The sequence below is a fragment of the Vulpes lagopus genome, chromosome 7 (assembly GCF_018345385.1).
Source record: "Vulpes lagopus strain Blue_001 chromosome 7, ASM1834538v1, whole genome shotgun sequence".
NCBI classification, from domain to species: Eukaryota; Metazoa; Chordata; class Mammalia; order Carnivora; family Canidae; genus Vulpes; species Vulpes lagopus.
In genome coordinates, this window is record NC_054830.1 from 1929720 (window position 1) to 1942407 (window position 12688).

General features: G+C 48.3%; 1 pseudogene; it reads left to right on the plus strand.

Moving 5' to 3' along the window:
- Positions 1-9589: 9589 nt before the first annotated feature.
- Positions 9590-10126, plus strand: LOC121494153 (annotated as a pseudogene).
- The last annotated feature ends 2562 nt before the right edge of the window (positions 10127-12688 follow it).

A 12688-nucleotide genomic window follows, 5' to 3' on the forward strand; every position in this document is an offset into this window, starting at 1 on the left:
GTTGTTTTGAAAGAATTATGATTGGTGCTGGCAGAGTTTGAACTGACTGTCTAATCCGTGATTGGCTGTTGCGCTAACAGGCATTACATTATCTCTATTTCAGTCCCCAGTAGGAAGATGTGTTCCAGGAGGTGGTCCCACTGCAAAAGACAAAAGTCAAAAGTTCATGGTGTTCCGAAAATTGAAACAGGAGATGTGCATAAACCTTGCTTCCTCAATGTCCTTCCGACTTTCTTTTGAGTGACTCTTTTAGAGATGCCTTCATTTTCAATCTTCCTTCACACCCTACAAGGAAATGTTTTTAGATGTTTCTGAGTGTATCTCTAGAGAATTTTGTAATATAAAAGGCTGTGATATCCTGAAGGCAATTGAATTCCTATTTTAACTGATTTAAAAGCAATAAAAGCTGAAATAAATTTATGTTGGACCTGAAACTCTTAATACACCAGGAGCAGCAGTTAATATGACTGCTCATTTCAAAAATCTCTCCCCTACCCCCCTCCAGTTTTGGATAGAGAAGCATAACCTCCAGTAGCTACTGACCATTTTACTCACAAACATAATTATAAAAATTAATTTTCTCTGTTTTGCAAAAAAGGTCTTACTTTCATAAAAATAAGTGTTCGGGGGAGTTAACAAAACTCATCTCAGTAAATTTGAATTTGTAATTGGCTTTATTTAATGATTCATGAATCAGGCGACATCGCATCTTAGCAGATGGAAAGGAGCTCCAAGGAGCTCTGCGCCCTGATTGGGAATGGTAAAACGGAGACAGCCATTTTTAGAGGCAGAAGGGGATGGGAAAAGGAAGTTTCTAGCAATGACTGGATTGTTGCAGGCAAGGTCACCTTCCTTTGAGGAAAGGGGTGTCTACCCAGCCGGTTATCCCACTGGTGCTGACCAGGCAATCACAGGCTGACTGGTGAAGTTCACATTCCTCACAGAGGCCAAATCCACAATTAGGTTAGGTGTCAAGTCTCCATGTGCTGATGTGTGACTTAGCACAAGGGACTCCATTTGGGACCTGTTGTTTCTTGTGTGTGTGTGGTGTTGTTGTTTCTTTTTTAACAAGAAGAATATATTTGAGAATGGTTTCCTATTCAGAAAAGTGACTTTCAATTAAAAATAAATTACTTTTGAGGGCCCCCAGTCCATTAAGCCTCTGCCTTTGACTCAGTTCATGATTCCAGGGTCCTGGGATTGAGCCCACATTATACTCTCTGCTCAGCGGCAAGTCTGCTTCTCCCTCTCCCTCTGCAATCTCTCTGGCTCTCAGGCTCTCTCAAATAAATAAACAAACTCTTTAAAAAATAAATCACTTTTGAATTATAACTACCTAAAAATCTTTTCTTTGTATGCATTAATAATGAGTGTCATGTATAAAAAAATCAGCCTGAGATTTAGAAATCTAAGACTTTAGCCAGGCTTAGGTAGCATGTCCTTCAGCAACTGCTTTCCTGTACATCTGCTCAGTGTTTGTGTGAAAAGGAACAAGTTCACCTATGTGTGTTGTTTTATTTCCTATGTTCTAAAAAAGTAACAAGGTGTACACATTGCAATACAATTTGCTTTTTTGGTTCAATTAAAAATAAATCCTATAGCTTCTCACTTTAATTGGTGACTTTCATAATCTTCCTAAGGGGGATGTGAAATGATAGAAGTTCATGAACCAGTTCTCTCTACTTATACTCTGGGCTTATTTCCAAACTTCTACTACTCAAATATTGCTTTCTGTTGGGGCAATATGATTGAAAACAAAACCTCCTGCCAACCCAGAAAACCCCTCACAAAGCCTGGAGAAAACAATTTCTGAATCAGCACTAAACCAGAATGTGACATGAGTCACAGGCCATCCTCTAAGAGACTGTAAAGGCAGAAAGACATCTCTCCCACTTATACAGCCAAGCAAGGCCAGTGGTGACATACCTGTTCTCAGGATGAGTGTTAACCAGTCCTCACATGACAAAAATCAACAATCGTGTATCCTCCATCCACCCAGTAACTGGGTGGCCACCCGTATTAGTTACAATTGGCTTTTTGCAAAGAAAAAGAACAAACTTCTCTTACCTTTATGGCAGTAGGTAGTTTTGGAACTGATGCATCTCGAAGTGATAGCTCCCAACAAAGACTCCTGGTGGTAAAGCAGGCAGCCTTCCTTAGCTTTTATAGAGGTTTATATAATATTTCAAAGGACAGAGAAAGGGTTTATAAACACAAGTTCTCTAAAGAAAATGCTCTTAAAAAAAAAGAAAAGAAAAAATGGAGAGAGAAATGTGTTTCCTTATTTTCAACAGGGAGAATGAAAGCTCTTGGTCTGATCTGATTTGGCCTTACACCTATACACAGTAAATTTCAAAGGATCCCGCCATAAAAGTCTTGAGAACCTTTTCCAAACTCAGCATAAAATCAAAGCTGGGGTGTCTGGGTGGCTCAGTCTGTTGACATTCTGCTTTTGGCTCAGGTCATGATCTCAGGGTCCTGGGATCGAGCCCCACGTTGGGCTCCCCGCCCCGTGGGGGACTCTGCTTCTGCCTCTCCCCTCCGCTCTTCCCCCAGCTCGTGCTCGCTCGCTCTCTCTCTCAAATAAATAAAATATTTTTTTAAAAAAATTAGGCATTAAGGAGGGCACGTGACGTGATGAGCCCTGGGTATCATATGCAGCTGATGAATTACTGAACTCCACATCTGAAACTAATGATGTTCTGTATGTTGGCTAATTGAATTCAAAACAACTGGGAGATGCTCACATCACGTGGGAAAATAAATATTTGAAAACTGTACAGTTCATGCTTTAAAAAGTCTTTAAATTTGTATTGTGAAGCACATAGTATTCCGGGGGGGGGGGAATGCACTGAATGTTTCATGCTAAGTTTATTTTTAAAAAAATTTTTTAGGATTTTGTTTATTTATTCATGAGAGACACAGAGAGAGGCAGAGACGCAGGCAGAGGGAGAAGCAGGGGGACTTGATCCCAGGACCTTGGGGTCACGCCCTGAGCTGAGGGCAGAGCTCAACCCCTGAGCCACCCAGGTGACCCCTCATGCTAAGTTTAGTAATTTTAAGTTAAAAAAAAAAACAAAACTATGTGACATTTAAGGAATAAACAATAAAGGCGACTAAACCCAGGCAACCACATTCATGAACATGCTGTTCATCTATTGGGGTGCCCCCTCTCCTGACTCGTCACCTCCGGCCTCTGGAGGTGGTCACCACCCTGAATTATGTCTTGCTCTTCATCACTTTACCAGCTATTATTTGTGACTAAATGTTTGGTTTAATTCTGTCTCTTCTGAAATTTCAGAAAATGGGTATTCCTGGAATTACACTGATAAGCCGCTTTGTAGGGTGCGTATCTGTGTTTTCTTACAAGGCTCTGGTCGACCGTGTGAGGTTCCCACCATCCCCTAGTGTTTCTTGTGGATGAAACCACAGGCGAACAGATGTGGAGTTGCGATTTTGCTCAAATTACTCCCTAACATATTAATTATCTTGTGACCCATCTGGTGTTCGCAAAGCAAGTGCTCCAGCAGAGCTGACGCTGCATATTTATTACTTACATTGAATTGTTTTAAAGTCAAAACCGAAGACAATGTAGCATCCCTTAATACTTCCAGTGTGTTGGGACTGGCTCAGTCGGGCATGGGACTCTTGATCTTGGGATTGTGAGTTTGAGCTCCACGTGGGGTGTAGAGATTACTTTAAAAATTTTTTAAAGATTTATTTATTTACTTATTCATGATAGACATAGAGCGAGAGAGAGAGAGGCAGAGACACAGGAGGAGGGAGAAGCAGGCTCCATGCCGGGAGCCCGACGTGGGATTCCATCCCGGGACTCCAGGATCGCGCCCTGGGCCAAAGGCAGGCGCCAAACCGCTGCGCCACCCAGGGATCCCCTTAAAATAATTTTAATAATAAATTTAAAAATACAAAATAAATACTTCTAATGTGTTATTTTAGACAAAAAAAAATCTACATAGAGAACCCTTCATTTTCACCATTATCAAAATTATCATTCCTTTATATCTAGTCTGTGTCTATATTTACTTCAATTATCCCCAAAATGTTCTTTGTAGATGTTGTCCTAACCAAGATCCAACACAAGCCATATGTTGCATGGCTTCTTGTTTTATGTTGTATTACACACCAAAATTGATTTTATTTTGGGGGTGTGCGGGTCTATAAACTTTAGTATTAGTATAGTGTTATGGAAATGAGTTGTGTCTCACCTTCTATTTACTTAATTTTTTTACAGATTTATTTATTTATGATAGACATAGAGAGAGAGAGAGAGGCAGGGACACAGGAGGAGGGAGAAGCAGGCTCCATGCCGGGAGCCTGATGTGGGGCTCGATCCCGGGACTCCAGGATCGCGCCCTGGGCCAAAGGCAGGCGCCAAACCGCAGAGCCACCCAGGGATCCCCTCACCTTCTATTTATTTGTGAAAGTCCTGACCTCCAGGACCTCAGAAGGTGACTGTACTTGGAGACGAGGTCTTTAAAGATAATGAAGGTACAATGAGGTCACAGGGTGAGCCCCACGCCCATCTGACCCGTGTCCTTATAAGAAGAGATTAGAGGGGCGCCTGGGTGGCCCAGTCGGTTCAGCATCTGCCTTTGGCTCAGGTCAGGATCTCAGGGTCCTGGGATCGAGCCCCATGTTGGGGAGTCTGCTTCTCCCTCTCCCTGCCCCCCACCCGTGCTCTGTCTCACCATCTCCCTCTCTAAAATAAATGAATAAATAAAATCTTTAGAAAAGAAAAGAAGAGATTAGAACACTCACACTCAGAGGGACGGCCCAGTGAGCAGGCGGGGAGAAGACAGCCGTCCTCACACCAAGGAGAGCGGCCTCTGAAGCAACAAGTAATGTAAGTAATCCAGACCGTGCTTCTAAAAAAACGAAACAGGGCTCCTGCTGGCTCCATTGGTAGAGCATGAGACTCTTGATTTGGGGTCATGAACTCAGGCCTGATGTGAGGCATACAGCTTATATAATTTTTTTTAAGATTTTACTCATTTATTCATGAGAGACACTGAGAGAGAGTCAGAGACACAGACAGAGGAAAAGAAGGCTCCTTGTGGGGAGCCCAATGTGGGACTTGATCCGGGGTCTCCAGGATCATGCCCTGGGACGCAGGCAGGTGCTAGACTGCTGAACCACGCAGGGATCCCCCTATAGATTTTTTAAATCAATCTTGGGGCCCCTGGGGGGCTCAGTGGTTAAGTGTCTGCCTTCAGCTCAGGGCATGACCCTGGGGTCCTGGGATCGAGTCCCACATCGGGCTCCCTGCAGGGAGCCATTTCTCCCTCTGCCTATGTCTCTGCCTCTCTCTCTGCATGTCTCTCATGAATAAATAAATAAAATCTTTAAAAAAAAAAAAAAAAAAAGGTGGGCAGAGCGGGCAAGCTGTTTCCTGCCTTGGAATTGGTGACCCCTGATGGGCTGTGCCTGACCCTCCTGGGTCAGGAGGCCCTAAATGTCCAAGCATCAGAAGACAGAAAATAAAAAGGCATGAAGATACATGGGTGAGGACGTGGAGAAGTTGGGACGGCTGCCCACGGCTGGTGGGAATGTCGGGTGGTTCCTCAAGCAGTTAGAGGTAACGTGACCCTGTGACCCAGGGACCCCGCCCGTAGGTGCACACCCACAGGAGCTGGAAAGGGTCTTCAAATAGATGCTGTTCAAAAAACAAAACAAAACAAAAAAAAAAACAAATAGATGCTGTTCGTCACTGATCATCACAGCGCAAGTCACGAGCTGAAGCTCAATGAAGGGACACGCACAACGTGGCCACCACCCATGGGAACGCCACTCGGCCTCAAACAGGAGCCCAGGCCCCAACGCTGTTCCCACCAACAAAGCCCCCAGCCCAAAGCCCCCTCCCCGAGGGACCGGGCACAGCTCCTGCTTGTCCCCCACCCCCAAGCCTTGGAATCATTCACACAAGCCAATCTCATCCCACTCCAGGAACCAGCGCCACCACCGTGTCACTCAAAGCCCTCCTCCCGCAGCCCCTGTGATTCACTCTGTCCCCCAGTGCGTCCCCCAAGTGGCCTACGGTGTCTGCTCCCCCAGGCTGTGAGTCTACGTGACGAATTAATGGCTTTGAGTCTCATCTGCCCATTGTTGGATGCCATGTGTTGGTTGTCCCCGTAACCTTGGGGTGAGGGTCCCCAATGGGTCAAGGGGAGGCGATTAGAACAGATGGTGTCTCACATGGAGAGGGGCACGATGCCCTTTATTGCTTTGGACCAGCCAACTCTGTGCACACACGCATGAGACTACTGGTCACCCTCGTGCCCTCAGCCCAGGGAGAGTGGAGCCAATGCAGGATCCGGCATTAAAGTGGAAAGCAGGGCCGCCTGGGTGGCTCAGTCCCTTGAGCCTCCGACTCTTGATTTCTGCTCAGATCATGATCTCGGGGTCACGGAATTGAACCCCGCTTGGGGCTCCACTCCAAGGATGGAGCCTGCTTAGAATTGTCTCCCTCTCCCTCTGCAGCTCCTCCCCCCTAAAAATAATAAAAATCATTTAAAAATAAGTTTTTTTAAGGTGGAAAACAGTCACCACACAGAGAGGAAAGGAACCAGCCAGCCCACATACAAAGATGCAGGACACTCAGTCCTCATCCGAACTCGATGCACCAGGGGTTGCGGCGTCCTTAAAACAGGAGCTTCAGGAGGGACCCCTGGGGGGATGAGCGGCTGTGTGTCCTGACGTGGCTGGCGGCTGCACAGACCCACACGGGAGGTAAAACGGCACAGAACCCTACACGCGCGCACACATGTGCAGGTAAAGCTGCTGAAATCTGAACGAGGCCTTCGGTTCCTAGCAACGTCGCTCTCCCGGTTTTGATGTGGCGCTAAAGCTGTGTCCCGGGTCACCGCCTGGGGTGATGGACAGGGGATAGGAGGCCTCTCTGTACTACTGCAACGTCCGATTTTTTTAAAAAGTGATTTTAAGGGACACCTGGGTGGCTCAGTTGGTTAAGCATCTGCCTTTGGCTCAGGTCAAGATCCTGGGCCCTGGGGTCCTGGGGTCCTGGGGCCCAGCCCTGCATGGGGCTCCTTGCTCAGCCAGGAGTCTGCTTCTCCCTCCCTCTGCCCACCCCACTGCTCATGCGTGTGCTCTCTCTCTCTGAAATAAAATCTAAAAAAATTAATAAATAATCAATGGCGCCAGCCAGCACACGCTTCTTTTCCCCACACGTGGAGGTGCAAAGGTGAGGTCACCGGGCAGCGGCCCGGGAGCTACTGCAGGTGCAGGCCCCGGGCCCGGGTGCAGCCTGTGCCTGGGACCCTCCGGCCTGCATGGTGCTGGGGTGGAGGGAACCCGGGACCCGCAGGTCGTCTCCCAGGAAGTGGGGCGCCGCAGCCATCCGCAGCCAGATGCAAGGAGAGGCGGGGCGGCGCTTTGTTCCCGGAGGCCGCACTGCCCGGAGCGCAAGGGCGGCTCGGCTTGGAAGGACGCAGCGGGTGGCCGCGAGGGCGTCTGCTCTGCAGCGGGGGCACACCCGTGAGGACGCAGAATTCTCCTTCTCAGCACAGGCCCCGAATCACACCATTCGCACTGGCTGGTGAGGGGAGCACCGGTGACCCAGGCCAGCAGCAAGGTGCCAGCAGGGCGGGCGCCCCAGGATCCGCCTCCACTGGGGGGGGGGGGGCGCTCCCGGGGGAGGGGGGTGCCCCCTGCACCCTCTTGCGCCCAGAGGGACCCCAGGTCACCGGAGACGACCCTCGGGGTCACACAGAGGGGCTCTGGCCGCTGCCAGTGTGCACCCTTGTCCCAAGGGGTGTGCGGTGACCCCAGCTCTCGTTGCCGGGGCCCCCAGCGCACCTGCTAACAGGAGAGGACGGGGGCTGTTCGTTGGGGCACCCCGGGCCTTGAACCCCGCCTGTGCTCTGGGGCGAGGCTCCCCGACGCTGGGCTTCCAGGGGGCTCCATCACCCACAGGCCTGTCCCAGGTGGCTGTCGGATCACGGTTTCCTCCTGGCTTCTCTTCCAAACACTCCTGCAGACCGAGGAACGGTTTACTTGCAGGAATGTTCCAGAAAGCAAGGTTTGAGTTAGGTTTACGGTGGAGCTGACAAAGGATGGCTCGCAGGCCAAATCCAACCCACTGCCTCCGTGGGTGGAAGTTGTGCCAGGCCCTTCCCCAGGGCCGCCTGCGCTGATTTCAGGGGCAGTGGCAGAGCCAAGTAGCTGCCCAGAGGACACATGGCAGCAGGCCAGAAAGAGTTGCCAACTGGCCTTTGCCAGAAAAAGTTTGTGTCCTTTGCCCCCAATTCATACTTTGCATGGACTTTTCTCCTGAGACACAAAAGGTCTTGAACAAAAGCCATTTCTCCTACATTTCTCTCCTGCTCCTTTGCTTCTTCCCTAACTTTGGGTACCGACTTCTCCAACAGCAAAGGACAAGATTCACCCCTTTGTGAGTCTTAACATTTGCATGCCGCCCAACAACTTCTCTCCCAGAATATCCTGTTTAGAAGTTGGCTTCTTGATTTTTTTTTTTCTAAGCAAAGTCTGTGCACAATGTGGGCTTCAAACTCATGACCCTGAGATCAAGAGACACATGTTCGTTCCACTGACTGAACCGGCCAGGAGCCCCTGGCTCTTTGAGTTAGGGTTAGGGGTTGAGTTTAAGTTGTTTCCTCCACTCCAAAATAAAGTGGACAAAATATATATATATTTAATGTCGTAGAAAAAGGATTCAATACTTAACAATAAAAAAGACCAAAACATATAATCCCAGGGTCCTAGGATCGAGCCCCGCATCAGGCTCCCTGCTCAGCAGGGGGCCTGCTTCTCCCTCTCCCTCTGCTGATCCCCCTGCGTGTATACTCTCTCTCTGTCTCTCAAATAAATAAACGTTTAAAATAAACAAAAATTAAAAGACCAAAACAGGGGTGTCTGGATGGCTCAGTAAGTTGACTGTCCAACTCTTGGTTTCAACTCAGATCATGATCTCAGGGTCCTGGGATCGAGCCCCATATCAGGCTCCCCACTCAGGGGGGCTCCTGCTTGAGCTTCTCTCCTTCTGTTTCTCCCTCTGCTCGTTCTATCACTCTCTCTAAAATAAGCATTTTTTCCTTTTTCCATTTAAAAAATAAAATAAAAAGATCAAAAAAATGAAAAATGGGCAACACATTTTAATAGGTATTTCTCCTAAGAAGACATACACATTGCTAATAAGCAGATGAAGAAATGCTCGACACCATTATTCATTAGGGAAATATAAAATTATAACAACACGCTGCTTCACACCCACTGCGATGGGGATGATCAAAAAGACTGATGATAAAAAAAAAAAAAAAGACTGATGATAACAGTGCTGACCAGGTCAGGGAGAAGTTGGAGCACTTTGTATACGGCTGCTGTGAATGTATAAGTGGTGCAACCCCTTGGGACACAGTTCTGCAGCTCCACAGGTCAGACATGGGGTTACCACATGACCCAGCAATTCCACCCCCAGATATATGCCCACAAGAATCACAAGCCAGGACCCAGGAGGAAGGAAAACATTTCTGCACAAAAACTTGTTCCTGTCGTCATTTCAGGGCGGCGTGGGACAGAGTGGCCAACAGCCTGCAGAGCAACATGCCTAAGTTTTATTGTGACTACTGCGACACATACCTCACCCATGACTCTCCACCTGTGAGAAAGACACAGCGCAGTGGAAGGAAACACAAAGAATGTGAAAGACTCCTCTCAGAAATGGATGGGAGAGCAGGCTCAGAGCCTGGTCGACAAGACAACCGCTGCGTTTCAACCAGGAAAGGTACCTTCTACTCCATTCTGGGCTCCTCCTCCTGCAGGGGCAATGATCCCACCTCCCCCCAGTCTCCCGGGTCCTCCTCGCCCTGGTATGATGCCAGCCCCCATATGGGGGGCCCTCCCATGATGCCAATGATGGGCCCTCCTCCTCCTGGGATGATGCCAGTGGGACCTGCTCCTGGAATGAGGCCACCTATGGGAGGCCACATGCCAATGATGCCTGGGCCCCCAATGATGAGACCTCCTGCCCGTCCCATGATGGTGCCCACTCGGGCAGGAATGACTCGACCAGACAGATAAGGAGAGACAGGAACCTCTTTATATTCATTTTATATTACTTGTTCTACTTCACCAGGAGATCATGTGCTGTGACTCTGGGTGTTTTCTAACAGCATGACAAGGAAGACTTGCTTCCCCTTCCTATCAAAGAGAGAATAGTTTTTGCAGGGGAGTAGTGGGACAAAAAAGGGGGGGCAATTTTCATTTGTATTGTGAAATGGGAAAATAAAATTGTCAACTGTTTTAGTTTAAAAAAAAAAAAAGGGATCCCTGGGTGGCGCAGTGGTTTAGCACCTGCCTTTGGCCCAGGGCGCGATCCTGGAGACCCGGGATCGAATCCCACGTCGGGCTCCCGGTGCATGGAGCCTGCTTCTCCCTCTGCCTGTGTCTCTGCCTCTGTGTGTGTGTGTGTGTGTGTGTGTGTGTGTGTGTGTGACTATCATAAAAAAAAAAAATCTTGTTCATGTACGTTCATAGCGGCACGATTCCCGACAGCCCAAAAGTCCAAACAACCCAAACGACCATCAACTAATGCATAAACAAACGTGTCCGTTCATATCGTAGAATGTTAATCAGCCATAAAAAGGAAGCAAAAATTAACAAAATAAAGCCTTATTAAGATAGAGGCCGGCCCAGGTGCACCGAGCCCAAGTGCCCATATGAACCTCTCTGCCCCAGCCGAGGGGAAGACTATCTTGAAGCCAGAAGGTGCAGAAGCCAGAGTATGAAGTGGAAGGAATGCTCCTGTTCTGAGAAGCACACTTGTAACTGCATCTTTTGGAATTCTTTTTTGGGGAGGCGGGGACTTATGTATTTTATTTCAAAGATTCCCTGGTCACAGGTTTTCCCCAGGGAAATTCTGAGAAATTTTCAGTTTCTTACCAGATAAAACATGGAGATTTTTGCCCTTAGTCCTACCCCCCAACCCCTCCCTCCTTTTTTTTAGTTTTAATTTATTGGTTAAATTGATAGTGGCAATCCGTGAAGTGTGTCAAAGAGTGTACAGATGTATGTGTGTATATTGTATGTATGCTAACATATTACTGAAGGACACATTTTAATATAAAGATTTCTGTCGTAATTCAAAATAAAATAAAATAAATTAATAAAATAAAATAAAATAAAATAAAATAAGAGGCCAGGATGAGAATCCCTTGTCCCTACCCTAGTCCTCCCAGGTCCTCAAGGCAGACCCAGAGGGAGGCCCAGCATCCTGGGGGCCACACTACTTTAGCGGGGGACTTCATTGCCCCAGCAACAGCCCAGCCAATGAGAGACGGTTACAGCCCAGCCAATCAGAAGCCACCACGGTGGCGCCTCCCCCCACTTTGCTCCAATGGATGTCTCTGTTAGCGCAGCCCCGCCCACATCCTCTGCTCTATAGAAGAGCGGCCCTCCCTTCCTTCTCCAGACTTGCCTGTGGTTTGGCTGTGGCTCCCAGCTTCCCTGTTACAATGATTTATTCCCACATAAACCCAGTTTTCTGCAAACAACCGACATAAAGTTTTATTTCTTTTTTTTATGTTTCCTCTTTTTAAAAAAAGATTTTATTTATTTATTCATGACAGATGCACAGAGAGAGAGAGGCAGAGACACAGGCAGAGGGAGAAGCAGGCTCCATGCAGGGAGCCCGATGTGGGAGTCGATCCCGGGACTCCAGGATCACGCTCTGGGCCAAAGGCAGGCGCTAAACCGCTGAGCCACCCAGGGATCCCCTAAAGTTTTATTTCTAATGACAAACCCGTGACTTGGTGATCACGCACGGGCCCAGAGAAGACCCCAACCACTCCCAGCTGCTGAGCAAACAGGTGCAGGTCCCCCCAGGGCCCCCCACTCTCCCCCCCCACCCTGACCTGAGGCTAAGTCCTGTCCTGGGGTCAGAGCCCCGCTCCCGGTGTGCTCTCTGCAGGGTCGGCTGGGGACCCGTGTGAGGGGCTCGTCCTCTGAGAGGACTCCCCAGGCTTTGGTTCCAGCTCCTTTCCTCTCTGAGCGGTGCCTGATGGAGATGCGCTGGCTTTTGGGTTGACTCCTGGTGCTCTAGGGGACATTTCCCTTTTTCCTCTAGAGAAAAACCCCTAGGAAATGGGATCTCGGTCATCCAAGTGCTTTGTGGGCAGCGCTCCCTTCTTTCTCGTGTGTAAAAACTGGGCTCCCTCCGCAGGTGTGCGTCTAACTAGGTGGACGGAACCAGGAGAGACGGAGAACCTCAGTGGCCCTTTGCAGAACTTCCCATCTGCCCCAATTTGTTGTGTACTCGAAGTGAAATGAGAAAGTTGTGGTTGCAAAAATAACAGCAACAAACAAACAACATCGAAAACTGAAGGGATGCCCACTTCAACTGGTACCTGAGGCTTCCAGACATTTTTTGGATCCTAATTTTGGCTATTTGCAAAATACTATTTCTAAAATAACTGTGGCCTGGGACGCCTGGGGGCGCTCAGCGTTTGAGCGTCTGCTCCCGGCTCAGGGTGTGACCCCGGGGTCCTGGGATCGAGTCCCGCTTTGGGCTCCCCACAGAGGGTCTGCTTCTCCCTCTGCCTGTGTCTCTGCTTCTCTCTGTGTCTCTCATGAATGTTTTAAAAATGTTTAAAAATGAAAAAAAATTTAAAAAATAAAATAAATAAAAAATAAAAAT